At 36.4% G+C, this 15,102-nt stretch overlaps 1 long non-coding RNA gene across 2 annotated transcripts in view; it reads right to left on the bottom strand.

Annotated features, from left to right (window-relative positions):
• LOC135211130 (uncharacterized) overlaps positions 1 to 15,102 on the bottom strand; it is a 269,153-nt gene that overhangs the window by 2,846 nt on the left and 251,205 nt on the right. For both annotated transcript variants that reach the window (XR_010313624.1, XR_010313623.1), the window contains one exon: positions 440 to 510. This is a non-coding gene — a long non-coding RNA (uncharacterized LOC135211130). The remainder of the gene's footprint in view (positions 1 to 439; positions 511 to 15,102) is intronic.

Raw genomic sequence — 15,102 nt, 5'->3', positions numbered from 1 at the left:
CAGAAGAAAGATGTTCGATATACTAATGAGGTAGAGAAGATGTCTAAAACAGAATAGTTGGTGGCGAGAGACAGGCCTTTCTCCTTCGATGTGTAATAGAAAAAGATATAACAAAACAGACACAAGGCTAAGGCCATGCTGGGTTTGTGATATATGTATCAAAAAGGCAAAACCAAGTTAGAAAAGGAATTAGAGAGAAAGGCTCATAGGCTATAACAAGTTGAAAACAACTAGTAGCATATCGGTGTAGGAATATGTAACTAAATAGCAAGAATGAGCAAAAATAACAAAATTAACAGAACAAAACTTGCTGTATTATTTCAATACAGGCAATATATCTCAAAACAAAAATTATCTTAAAAAGCAAAGACTAATAATGAATTGAGCTGAACAGCAGGCATTAGAAGAGATGCGGCCAACAAGTCAAGTGAATGCTTACCATCTGAATGGGAGGGATTCCTCCCCTTCTCATCACCTTGTTTTGAGTTAAATGACTGGCTCCAGCTTGTGCTGAAAAGTAAATCCCATATTTAACTTTACAATTGCAGGTTTGATATCTTTAGAAAAGTTAAAAAGAAAGGAAGAAAAACAGAAAGTGCCACATAACAGTGTGTATTTTTGTTCCTTGAAAGGTTAGGTAATTATCTTATGAACGGATTCTAACTGTATACTACATGTATACTGTTGGCTGACTACCACAAGAGTATTCTGTGATAGGTCAATAGCACAAAGGAGTTGTCATGGTACAAGCATACCTCTTAAATGGAGCCATCTTCAGTGTAAAATCTAAAGCTGTCCTTGCGTCTGTGTGTGTCTTGTTGTTGTTTAATTTCTCAATGGTTTATTAGTTAATGCATAAGCAAACTAATATTAAATTTGAACATAATATATTCAGTGACATTCTAAAACTAATAACCTTTTCATTAGCCTTAAAGTAGTATTAGAAATATTATTGAACATGCCCAGTCTTTATGACTGACATAAACAAGGCATACACAAGCAATTAACAAGGGTTGCTTATACTAACTGTCGGTGAAAATGGCAAATGCATGGCACATACATAAAAAAGATACTGATAACTAGCCAGTGTAGATTACAGATCATTAGATCTGCATTACCCCATGTACAAACATATAACAATAGCTTTTTTCTTTTATCGACAAAAAACTTATGATATATGTATATATACTCTGTATTAAAAACATTACACAAAAATAGATGTGGTCTCTTGGAACTTTTCACTGAAAACTTTATGATGGACTGTTCCTTGTATCTTTCAAGTGCAATTTGATGGTATTAATTCAAACTTTCCTACCAGAAAATTAAGTCCAGCAAGAGGAAGTGTTCTTTGTAGCCCTCCCTTCACACTAGGAACAAATGACATAAATAGTAATCTACCGTTTTTAACTAAAAAAATTTACTTGGACTATTTTGCTAGGTACTAAACAGAATTAAATATGAGACATGCCCAATGCATCATTTCTGATGCTATGGTATAATAAAATTAAACACATAGGCATCATCATTAGGTTTCTGATTCGCAACAATAAAGATCACAGCAGGTATGTTTTATAGAGCTGTAAAGTGATAAAAAGGAAAATACCAAATTAAAAAGAAGTTTGTATTTTTCATAACATACAAACTTAACTTCCATACATGTAAATAGAGTACTCTGTGTTTACCTAGCTTCGGTTGTTCTTGACTCTTCTCTGGATAATAAAATCCTAACACTGACTAGGGCACATGGTGTGATCTGATACTGACCACCTCCTCCCATTGTCTTCACAGCCATACTCAGATTTGCAAGTTTTCCTATTTGTCTCTCTCATTTTGCATGCATGTTAGTGTCCTTCTATTCTGTGTGATTAGGAATATGTACTCCCAGTAATAGGAATACGTATGTACTCCCAGTGTCTAATGTTTGCCTGACCCTATTTACCATTTTTAGTGTTGATATCTTCAATTCTTTAGTGATTCTCACTGCTGTTGTGCATTAGGCTTGGGTCTTTGTTCCTGACGGCAGGAGTGGAAGTGTGTCTCCCCCAACTCCATCCTTCCTCTCGAAATACACACAGATAAAAATGAAGAGTGGCCTAAAGATTTAAGAGATCTCACATAAAAATAGGTCAAAAGTCCTCAGGCTTTACTTTTGAAACACACTTGAAAAGAAAAGCCTATTTTCCCAATTTAAAAGATAAATGAAAAATTGCATTGAATATGACAAAGAAGTATCTTACACAAATTGGAGAGCTGACTGACCAACCTTGACATTACTGTACAAAGCAACTGTTATGTCTATCAAAGATGAGAGTGGTGAACCACTCATGATGACTTTGCAAAAATGCATAGCGCAGTAAAAATACAGGTAGGGGATTTAACATCGAAGCAAATTTTTTTAAAGAAGTATATCAATAATTATTGTAATTTCTCAAAACCTTTCCTAAGCAGAATCAATAAACTCGTGTCACATAAAAAAAAAACCATTACTTTGTACTTGGATACTGCATGAGGTACAAACTTTTATAAATTTATTTTTAAAAAATATATTTACCACAAAGCATAATAAACAACATGCCACAGAACATGTTTTAAGAGACATGAAGGTTTACACAGTGCCAATAATATACACTGTTTGGTCCAACTCTTTATCAGATGTGAAGTTTGCTGCCATATACACCAACAAAACATAACATTTTCCCTTCACAAATATATTAAGATGGTTAAAATGTAGGCATTAACAGAAATTAAAAAGCGGATAAAGCAGCCCAATCTACAATTACTATGACAGGATCCCATGTAGATATTCCTGTTAGTGATTACACATCTCTAAAACCCTTTCTAATCCATACCAACTGGTAGATTATGGATTAATGAACATATAATACAAACTAAAACAGATTAGGCACAATGCTAAAGTAAGGAATTCAACATGTGAAAATGGACAACATGCACAAGTAATATCTTAGAAGTGGTCACATTCACTTGACCCATTGACATTTGACGGATAGCCCACATAATCCAATCTGTGGCTGAACAGCACAGTTGACATTTTATTGTTTTCAAATGAATATGCATGTCAAGTTTTGGAAACAAAGAAATGTCAGATCAACTTCATTTTCAGTTGATGTGACTGTAATATTTAAAACAAAAAAGTGTACCAACATTTTATATATATAATTATTAGGACAAATCCTTTAGGCCTGCCCTGTGAGATAAATAAATTAACTCCATGGTCTGATTAAAGCACCTAATACAAAATGAGCTAAATATTAAAATTTTTACTACATAGCAATGGCACCATTCACAGAGTATGGGTGATTTTTTCTGAGCCGCTAGAATCAATAATAAAAAGCCTCTGAATAGCAATGGAATATATATATATTTGAATCCTTGTGAATGAAAGAATTCTGGATTATCACAGAATAGGTATTATACAACATTGTAACTGATATCACACCTTATACATACATATTTTCTGTAGGAGTTATCCATACAATCTTGTAGGGTTACATGAAAGTAAAGTGCATAATCTGAAAGTCTGCAGTTGCTACACTTTATCATTTTGTGACTATATGGGCAAACCCCACGGTGAATATGTACCCGAAAAGTTTTATATCATTTACATATAGCTTGAAACAGTACCCATTATGTAATGACCCAAAATTCTTCCAAATATGCAGTATAATTTCCACTGTGATTCAGTGGTGCTTTTTTGTTATTAAATAATTTGTGACTGCATATACTTATTTGCATTCATTATTTGTTCATTTTATAATGGTATCAGTTTTATAATATGTAATGGATTATTAACACTCGTAGGTAAAACTCATCCATAACATGTTTGTAGTTGTTGCTAATGCTGTGTAGTAAACAACATTTAGTTCACTTTGCATAAGTCTTCTGTAGATTTAAGAAGGAAGCAGTATATCCTTCTTTGGTCAAGAATACATTTCTGCTTCTTATTTATGGTAATACATACGTAAGCATACAGAAAATGGTGGCGCAAAGGTGGTATCACATTCTGAGTAATACTTAACAGACACTTTGAAGTTCTGACTTTCTGATAAGTAACAACTTTAAGTAACAAAGACCCTATATTATAGCTTGCACCTGATTATTTTCTACAGGTATGTCTTACAGCTAACAGCAATTACACATTATTCCTAACCTACAATAACCTAATCATTACACGTCATGTTAAATATGAGATTTATCTAAAAATGTCTCATGCAAAAGTACAGGCAAAATGTAACTTACTTCCTATTCAAATCACTATGAACAAATAGATTACTAAACGTATTACAATAAATAAAAAGTTTAACAGGACCTCTTAACTCTTGTAGTACTGACACAAATGGTTTGTTCTTAATAATTATAATGGATAAAATGAAAATGATGAGGATTATCTACAAATTTCTTACAAGGATGTTTCTAATAGTATTTGACATGTACTGCTGGATGAAAACTGGACTGAAGATGTACAATTGTTATGTTCCACATTCTCTGCTCCCAGGGATTGGGTCATTTGAGTTACTCCTCATATGATCAGAGAAGTGTGAACAATTTACAGATTGTGTACTATTACCTAAATGTAGTGTTCTTTTTGGATGGGAAACCATCACAATCTAATAAAATTTGGTTGAATCTGTATACAGTGATCATCATCATAATCATTCCATAATGCCTGTGGTATTCGTTTTGGAAGGAACACCACCACAGTCCAAAATTGGTTTAATCTACTCATATTTGTTATTGTCGAGTTTATTATTCCAATATGCCTGTCACTTACTGAAAATGATCAAGTTTGGAGAAAATAGCAAACCAATTAGTACGTACTGTATTTGATCTAGTCCTATTGCAACTTTGGCTACTTATCTGCATCTTTATTGTCTCTAATGTCAACAGTTGCTTGAACCCAACTTATTTAAACTTCTTAGTACTAAACCAAAGGGTTTTTAGGACATTACTTTGTATGGCTTCTAAAGCAAATCTAGATAACATGACTTCAATATGGTGTTTTTTTTGGTATGAATACACCACAATCCAACAATTGGTTTAATGTTTTAATTTGTTTTCCATAATGCCTACCATTTACTTAACATGATGGGTTTTAGTTATATTAAATCATTAACAGGAACAAGTATAAGTAGTTGATCTAATTCTATTGAACTGCAGCTATGAATGCTTTATCAGCATCTTTACTTACTACAATACCAACTAATTAAAACAATTGCATAATGAAAAACCTAAGTTGTTGAACGATGAAATTTTTAGGAACAAAATTTTGAAGGGCTTGCAAACAATTTTTTGAGCCACAAAAATGACAAATTTCTAAGATGGTATGTTTTTTAAATAATCTTAACTGCTGACCATTTTGTAGACAGTTCTGCTATGAAAACATGCATTTTTGTTTCCTCATATGATACTGCACTAAATCCTACACCACAGCAAGATTTGGAACTGTCTAGTATATAGATTGCATAATAATCTTATGTCTTATATGTCATTTGCATGCTCACGATGTTCAAGGGTACTATATGCATAGTTTTTTATATACAGTACAAGTGTATACAGACATGAATTTGACACATAATCCAAGGAAGAAGAAATTTTAGTCCTGGAGGTAGTGTTCATTTACATTTATTTATTAAAAAATTCTGAAATATCTGACTGTAAAGCTCTTTAATCGGTGAGTCAGTAACCTGAAACTACTGTTTCTTATGGTTACCAACAGTTACCAAGTTTCAGTGAGACCTTACCTTACAGACTTACAGTTCGTTCGGGTTGCCCCAGGTCCCTCAGTGTGAGGCACCTCTAATCTCTACCAGAGAGTTGCTAGTACATCTTCCGGTATATTTTGCATCTTCCAATCTTGGATGGTCTGGGATGCAGTTTAGATATTTGTCGAGCTTATTCTTAAACACATCTACGCTCACTCCTGATATATTCCTCAGATGAGCTGGCAACGCATTGAATAGACGCTGCATTATCGATGCTGGTGCGTAGTGGATTAATGTCCTGTGTGCTTTCCTTATTTTTCCTGGTATAGTTTTGGGCACTATTAATCTACCTCTGCTTGCTCTTTCTGATATTTTTAGTTCCATGATGTTTTCTGCTATTCCTTCTATCTGTTTCCATGCCTGAATTATCATGTAGCGTTCTCTTCTCCTTTCTAGACTATATAATTTTAAGGATTGTAGTCTTTCCCAGTAGTCAAGGTCCTTAACTTCTTCTATTCTAGCTGTAAAGGACCTTTGTACACTCTCTATTTGTGCAATATCCTTTTGATAGTGCGGGTACCATATCATATTGCAATATTCAAGTGGACTACGAACATATGTTTTATAAAGCATAATCATGTGTTCAGCTTTTCTTGTTTTGAAGTGCCGTAACAACATTCCCATTTTTGCTTTACATTTTGCCAAAAGAATTGCTATTTGATCATTGCATAACATGTTCCTATTCATCATCACACCAAGGTCTTTAACTGCTTCCTTATTTGTGATTGTCTCATTATTAGGTCCCCTATATGCATATAGCTTTCCTTCTCTGTCTCCATAATTTATTGATTCAAATTTATCAGAGTTAAATACCATCCTATTTACCTCTGCCCAATCATATACTTTGTTAAGGTCTCTTTGTAGAGCGTTCCTATCTTCATCACAAGTAATTTCTCTACTTATTCTTGTGTCATCAGCGAAACTACTCACTACCGAATCCTTAACATTACTGTCTTTAATTAGTCTTCAAGTCATAATAACAAACAGTATTGCAGCTAACACCGTACCTTGTGGCACACCGGATATTACCTTGGCCTCATCCGATTTCTCATCGTTTGCAATAACTATCTGTTTTCTGTTGTGTAAAAATTCTTTTAACCATCTTCCTACTTTATCCACGATATTGTGTTTTCTAATTTTCTTCGCCAATATATTATGGTCTACTTTGTCAAAAGCTTTTGCGAAGTCTAGATAAACCACATCTGTTTCATTTCCGCTTTTCATATTTTTGAATATGTTCTCACGGTGGACTAACAATTGGGTTTGTGTACTTTTTCCGGGTACGAAACCATGTTGTCCTATATTAAACAAGTTATTTTTTATTAAATGTTTCATAATATTTTTCTTCATTACCCTTTCATACACTTTCATAATATGTGATGTTAGACTCACAGGCCTATAATTACTTGCCTCTAGTCTTGATCCACTTTTGAAAGTAGGGGTAATATATGCTAATTTGTGCTCATCATAAATCTTGCCTGTATCTACACTTTGTCTTAATAATATTGCAAGTGGCTTTGCGATAGAATGAACTACTTTCTTTAACAAAATAGCAGGAATTCCATCAGGCCCTGCTGCAGCTCCATTTTTAATTTCATTAATAGCCTGCACAATATCAGCTTCATTAATATCTATGTCAGCTAAATATTCACTATTTTCGTCCCTTACTTCTATATCATTATCTTCATTATCTATTCTAGGGTGAATTCTCTCTTATATCGTTCTGCCAATATATTGCAAATTTCCTTTTTTTCATTCGTTAATCTCCCTTCAATTCTTAGAGGGCCAATTTCTATTCTGCTTTTATTCATCTTTTTTGCGTATGGAATTAATAAGTTTAGGTTTGGGGTTTTGCTTGATATTTATTAGGGTTTTTTCTTCCAAGTCCCGTTTTTCATTTTCTTTTGATTGTATAATCTTTTGTTCTGCATTTTCTATCTTACTTTTTAGTTCTATAACTTTCCATGCATTTTTTTCTTTTGCAAGACCTTTTTTCCACTTTCTGAAACAGGATCCTTCTGTCTCTTGGTATGCATGACTGATGTTTACTTTTCTTCTTTGGTATATATTTATCTACTATTTTCTCTAATATTTTCTATAATATCTCCGTATTTACCCTTATGTCATCACTTACGAAAATGTTATCCCAATCTTTGTTTAATTCTTCATTTATTTCTGACCATTTTATATTTTTACTGTAGAAGTTTTTCATTTCTTGCTTATCTCTGTTTTCACTTGCTTTGGAATGGACTGTTAATTCTATGACACTATGGTCTGAAATACTCGCATCATAAACTATTATTTCTTTAACATAATTCATCTCGTTCACAAATACTAGGTCTAAAGTATTTTCCTTTCTTGTTGGCAGGTGATTTATTTGTTGAATGTTGTATTCTAGTAGCATATCTAATAGCTTTTCGAATTGCCTCTTATCTTCTGCACTACTATTACTCTTTTTTATATGTATAAGTACAACCACAATCTCCTATTCGTTCTTTCCAGTCTACGAAAGGAAAGTTGAAGTCTCCAGATAGGAGAATAGTCCAGGCCTTGTGATTTCTACATATATCATCCAATTTTTCTATTATTAAGTCGAACTCTTTAGTATTGGGAGGTCTATATATTACTATGTTCATTAATTTTTCAGATTCAAATTCTACCGCTATTAGTTCACATTCTGAGTTACTATATTTCTCATATATTTTTCCTTGTTTTTTGTCTTTCCCATATATTGCTGTTTCCCTTTGATTCCTATTTTTTCTATCTGATCTATAAGTTTGGAACCCTTTTATTTGATCATCATTCCCAGTCTCTTGGGAATACCAGCTTTCACTTATATTCATTATATCTATTTTCTTTTCAATTTGGGTTAGTTCTTCTAAGTACTCTATATTTCTTTTTGAGTTACTCGTAACTAAACCCTGCGCATTCATCACTATGATGATTTGCGTGTTTTCTCCTTCATTTAATATTGGTAGTAATAAGGATTTTCCCATGTCTCTTTCCTGTTCTGATATGTTTTTTTTTTTTTTTCATTTCCAGAAATTCTGACATTAAAAAATCCAAGTTTTCCATAATATTTGATCTTCCTTCATCATAATTATTCATTTTGTGTCTGAATCTGCAATTTTCTCCCTTTCTGCAATATCCTCTTGCATAATAAATACAGTTATTATCTCTTGAGTAGAATTTTGGAGCTGATGCTTTGAAATTTTTTGCCGACATCTCTGCGTATCTCGTTGATGGCTTGCTTTTTTCTTTTACCTGATATTCTTTATTCTGCTCTTTATTTGTTTCTTTCTTATTTTGGATTTTATTACTTGATTGATTATTTATTTGATTATGATTCATGGCTACAGGGTGCATATATTTACATTTTTTGTCGAACTTACATCCTTTTCCTTCTTTTAGGTTTTTGCATATTTTTGGATGCAGATCTTTGCATTCATCCTCATAGCCATCTAGGTATGCACATTTACCATAAAAATCTGCAATTCCCTCTTTTCAAAAGTTTGCAGACTTTGTCTTTTTTGTCTATTTTTTCCTCTTTCCCGTCATTGTGTAGATCTGGGTAGAGCCTCTTCGGGATTTTCTTTTGTGTTGTCATATCGTAATTTATTTCTTCGAAGTATGCTGCTTTATTGCCTCATATGTAGTATCAATGAGTATCTCTGCATCCATACTTTTATCTTGTTCTTTGTTTTCCTTATTTTTTTCTGTCATTTCAGTTTTGTTTACTTCACTTCCGTTTTCCTCTTCTTCTTCATCCTCAACTATTTGTACATTCAATCTTGATTTAATAACATTGTCTATCCACGATAGACATGTTGAACAAAATATTCTTGTATCTTTTCTCATATCTTGCATTACCTCAGCACACTGTGGATGAGTCGGAATGTTGCATGCAGCACATTTTCTGATTAGGTTTTGTGGATTAACTATGCTATACCACACCTTACACAGTTTGCATGCTTTTGGCATTCTTTTTCCTAATGCATCAATTATGATATTCACAAGGTTCACCTTATTCATTTTCTTTGTCGGAATATGTTGGTTTATGTATATTTTCTTTATGAGTCTCTTGACCACTTGGATTTTATTTATAACTTCTTAAATTATTTTCAAGATGTTTTCAGTTGATTTGTTCCAGTTTGAAGGATTATATCCTTCTAATATATCTATGAATGCTTTTGTATCTTTTTGGTTAGGACTGTTGCTGATCTCATATATGAGAGAGAGAGAGAGAGAGAGAGAGAGAGAGAGAGAGAGAGAGAGAGAGAGCCATGTCCATGTTCAGCTAGTATGGATTTATTTGGGGAGGACTTAATTACTCTCGTGCAGATTTTAAGGCTTCAATTTGGATTGGATTACTGATTTTAATAGCAATTTTGAAGTTGAGCCATGTTGCTTCCTTAGTCTATAATAGATAGGACATTGACTTTGTGTAGTAACATAAGGGTTGATCTCTGCTCCCCAAGCTGTATGTCACAGTTTTAGCTTTCATGAATGTGTGCGCTTCTACATTCAAGTGGGTAAAAAAAAATTAAGCCTACGAGTTCTGCAGTTTTTATAGTTCCACACCATCATTCGTTTTCAATCTTGTCTATAAAAAAGCTTTGGTTTCTTCTGCAGAATACTGAAAATTCACTGATGAGGTCCAACTGTCAACTTTTCCTATAACAATAAAGTAAAGTACTAACATAATGCTGGGCACGCCTGAGGTTAAAGGCAGTATAAAATTGAAAAATGACCTATGTACACATTTTTTTAATTCACACTGAAAAGATAAAGAAATAACTTCAGACTGGGGTAAATATTAGTTATCATCAGTAATGAAACTTTTTGTCAGATTTTGCATGCACAACCTTTGATGTCATATTATTTCTCTTAGCTTTCTATGGCACTTTCTGCCTACCGTAAATATATACTCATATACATAGTTATAAAATTACAATTTTTTAAAGTAAACTGTATTTTTCCTAACTATACAAACCTGAGATCCTTTACATTAGGAATTACTTTCAACCCAGGCTGGAATACAGCCGTTAAATTCTTGAACAAGGTGGTTAGGCACTAACTACCGTCTGTTAGGTGGGTAAGCCGGCCTGCCCAGATGTAAACACTCCACTTTGCCTTTTGGCCCAGGTTTCAGATTGAGGAGTGGCATGAAGTGGGCATTAATGTAAAGGACCTCAGGTTTGTAGTTAGGAAAAATACAATTTACTTTAAAAAATTGTGATTTGTTCCTACACGATATACAAACCCTCTGTCCTTTACATTAGAAAGACTCACTGATTGGTGGGAGGAATGTGAGTGAGCCTCTAGAACTGACTGGAGTTCTGCACACCTGGGCTATTCTTCCTGATCGTAAGAGGGAGGAGGAGTGCCCTGCCTCTGACAACTTGATCGGAATATAGGAGCTGCATGATCAAGAGTCAGACTTATGGGCCTTTTCGTAATGAGTGAGGAATCGTAACTCATCCGAAAAAGGGCTGGGAAGAATATTTAGAGTCGGAGGCTCTAATCCCTGGTGTTTTACAGGGGACTGAAAAAGATAATCTGCTACTTCATTGCTGCTTGGTGAGAAAGTAGGTGCTTGAAATGAAGGCGGAGAGTCTTTCAGCGATGAAAACACAGGGACTGTACTGCCTGAAGAACCCGCTTCTTGTGGGTTGGATCAGGGAGGAACTTTCCTATCTAGTCCTGAAGCAGAGCTAGTTGGGCGGGGAACAGGCGAAGTTTTCTGTTATTCATTTTCAATTCGGGGTGAAGAATAATTGAACACCTTACGAATTAGAATATATATTAGAAGAGAAAACCCAAATTGTCTGAAGAAAATCATTCAGCATCATCGCAGCGGCCGATGGGGCAGGTGCGATGGAACAGAAGACTAATGACTTGTCATACCGTGGGGTAAACAGAAATCAAAACTGGAAACTCTTGGGAGGCCCGAAAGGCTGTCCTGAGTTTCAAGTTAATTAAGAGAAGGTATTATTCATCTTGGTCACATACCAGAAGAATTAATTTACAGATATGCACCCATTACTCAGACAATGCAACTGATAACAGAAGCATGTCACGAGAATATACAAGTATATTCATGGGTTCCTGTAAATCGCGCTACAGCCTAATTCTTCTTCATCTGAGATACAAAAATAAGGACTGGAAGCAGACCTCCTTCATTCTCTAATGAAGAGAGCAAAGGTGAAGTTGTCCTGAACAGACTTCTACGGTGATAACAGGACACTAAAGATGACTAGTTCAAGCCAAACTGGTGTTCCCAAAACAGTAGCACTGTAGAGGTGTTCAAACTTCACGATGCTATCCATCCTGAACAGATTGACGTATGTTCGATAAAATCCTAAGATTGAACCAAAAACAGACTCTCGGATTCGAACTCTATGGAGTAGACTCCATAGAATTATTCTCTTGTTCATTCCAGTATGACCAGGAAGTAGAGAAAAAAAAAATAAATAAAAAGAGAGGAGGATTGACTGTTCTTACCAGCTCTTCTCTAAACTTGCAGTGTTCTCACTCTGTCAAACTAAGCATTCATTTCCTATAACTATTTTGTTCAAGTGAACGCGAGCAAAAGTTAAGCGGAGTTAAATGCAGTAAAAGCTGGCAAGAACTTGCCACATCTTGCTGCGCATCTATCTTCTCTGTGATCAAGTCTCATGAAGAGGACCTCCTATCTCCTTCAGATGCCTTGTCCTGAGGAACAGTTACATCAATCTTGGCACCTGAAGAAAAGCCATTCCTGGCTTTCATGGGTGGGTCCAAGCCACCACTGCGGCTCAGTCCCTTCTCTTGCCCTGTACCACTGTCATGATGGAGAGAAGACTACCTATCATTGACTGTGGATGTACGACTCCCCTTGGAGATTGTATACTCGGAGAGACTCGTACACGAGTACCGTTACAGCCCTGGTTCCATGAGCAGTGCCCTTGAAACCAGAGACAGGAGAATGAACATGGGTTTGATCTCCTGAGGCTCTTGAACACTATTTTGGGGACAGTATCCCGGTCCCCACTCCCGAAGGAGCAGGTGTGCTGAAGAGACAGCCAATTGCTCCCTTCCCAGGGAAAGGATGCAGACCCTTAGAAGTCTTGAGGCGAGACTTCTTAGGGGGCGAAGGAAATACCTTCCTCTTCTCAGGCCGTGGAAGCCTTCGAAGAGGGAGTGAGGAGGCGTCAGATGACAAAGACAAAGATCCCCATGAAAACTAGCTGCAACATAGGAAGGGAGGGTGCAATGTCATGGCAAGGGACCACACTGATCAAGAGCAGAGAGTTCATTCGGTAGAGCCGAGCACTTGGCTCGGCAGAGCTGGCTGGTTGAACTTACCTTACCTTACAGACCTTACAGCTAGTTCGGGTTGCCCCAGGTCCCTCAGTGCGAGGCACTTCTAAAGTCTTCCAGAGAATTGCTAATGCATCTTCCGGTATATTTTCCATCTTCCAATCTTGGATGGTCTGGGATGCAGGCTAGATATTTGTTGAGTTTATTCATCTTTTTCGCATATGAGTAAAATAGTTAGGAGTTTTGCTTGATATTTTCTAGGGTCTTTTCTTCTAAATCCCATTTTTTATTTTCTTTTGATTGTATAAGCTTTTGTTGACCATTTTCTATCATACTTTCAAGTTCCATCACTTTCCATGCATTCTTTTCTTTTTAAGACCTTTTTTCCACTTTCTGATTTTCTGGAACAAGAACCTTCAGTCTCTTGGTATGCATGACTGATGTTTACTTTTTACTTTGGTATATACTTACCCACTATTTTCTCTAATATCACAATTTTTGGAAGTAAATTGTATTTTTCCTAACTATACAAACCTGAGGTCCTCTACATAAGGAATTACTTACGGCGTAGCTGGAATTACGGCCGTTGAATCTTGAACAAGGTGGTTAGGCAGTAACTACAGTGTGGAAGGCTAGCCTGCCCTGATGTAAACACTACACTTTGCCTTTTGGCCCAGGTTCAGATTGAGGGGTGGCATGAGGTGGGCATATATGTAAAGGACCTCAGGTTTGTATAGTTAGGAAAAATACAATTTACTTAAAAAAATTGTGATTTGTTCCTATGCGATATATAAACCCTCGGTCCTTTACATAAGGAAGACTCACTAATTGGTGGGAGGAATCTGAGTGAGCCTCTAGAACTGACTGGAGTTCTGCACACCTAGGCTACTCCTCCTGGTCGTAAGAGCAAGGAAGAGAGCCCTGCTGCCTCTGACAACTTGATCGGAGTATAGGAGCTGCATGATCAAGAGTTAGACTTCTGGGCCTTTTCGAAATGAGTGAGGAGTTGTGACTTATCCGAAAAAGGGCTGTGAAGAATATTTGGCGTCAAAGACATTAATGCAAAGTTCTGGGAAGGGTTTGCATTATTGTCAGTCCCCTTCCTCCCCTGGCTAGAGGAAGGACCAGGACTGCTTCGGCAAGACCCCCGAATTTCGTCAAACGATTGAGGAGGGGCCCTTCATCGACTACTGTAGAAATTGAGGAGGAACAGGAATATAAACCAGTCCTATATGAGAGCATTTAGGACTGGAATGCGAGCACTATTCAACAGAGCATGCACTCAAGGCTCCCAAAACACAAGAACCTATAGGAGACTGCGAATTGAAATCCATCCAAAGGACAGAGAGAGCCAGGGAGAACATAGTCTCCAGGTGTTCGAATCCTAAGAATCTAAACATCAGATGTCGAGATGGTGAGAGACCTCTCCATTGTCGATAGAAGATCCTTCCTCAATGATGTGGACGTACATCCGGTGGGAGCCTAAGATCCTTCCAGGAACGTAGTCCCCCAATGCTGAATCCTACAGATTCAGAGTGCTGATCCCTTCTATTCATCTCACCCCTCCCAGTGTAGCAATAGGAAGTAGAGGGAATATGTGAGGAAGATTGGATGTTCTAACTTGCCTTGCTAGCAGAACTGGCAGGAGAAGTGAGTCGCAGGCACCCATCAACCTGCGGTGATGGCCAAAACGTGAGTCTAGGAGAGCATTCCCGCCCTCAAGAAGTGCTTTCTTGAGGATGGTTACGAAACTCACATGGAGGGAGAAACTTTTACTGTCACCAACACCTGTCTGTAACTGTGGTCTGGGTGGAGTTGAGCCAGTACCGTCCTCCAATGCATCTCAGTCGTCGGCTGAAACCTCTCAAGAGGACTGAATGGGGGACCCCCTACTGGTCTCGCCGTGTGCATGGTCCTGAGGGACCGTCATGTCAACCCTGGGTATCAAGCGAGAGCAATCACTGGCAAAGGTGAGTCATCTGAGTGATTCACTCCATTCTTCCACTTTGTGCCAGAGTCG

Source organism: Macrobrachium nipponense, chromosome 4 (assembly GCF_015104395.2).
Source record: "Macrobrachium nipponense isolate FS-2020 chromosome 4, ASM1510439v2, whole genome shotgun sequence".
NCBI classification, from domain to species: Eukaryota; Metazoa; Arthropoda; class Malacostraca; order Decapoda; family Palaemonidae; genus Macrobrachium; species Macrobrachium nipponense.
Note: the sequence above shows the minus strand (reverse complement) of the source record. Positions and strands in the feature narration are given on the sequence as shown.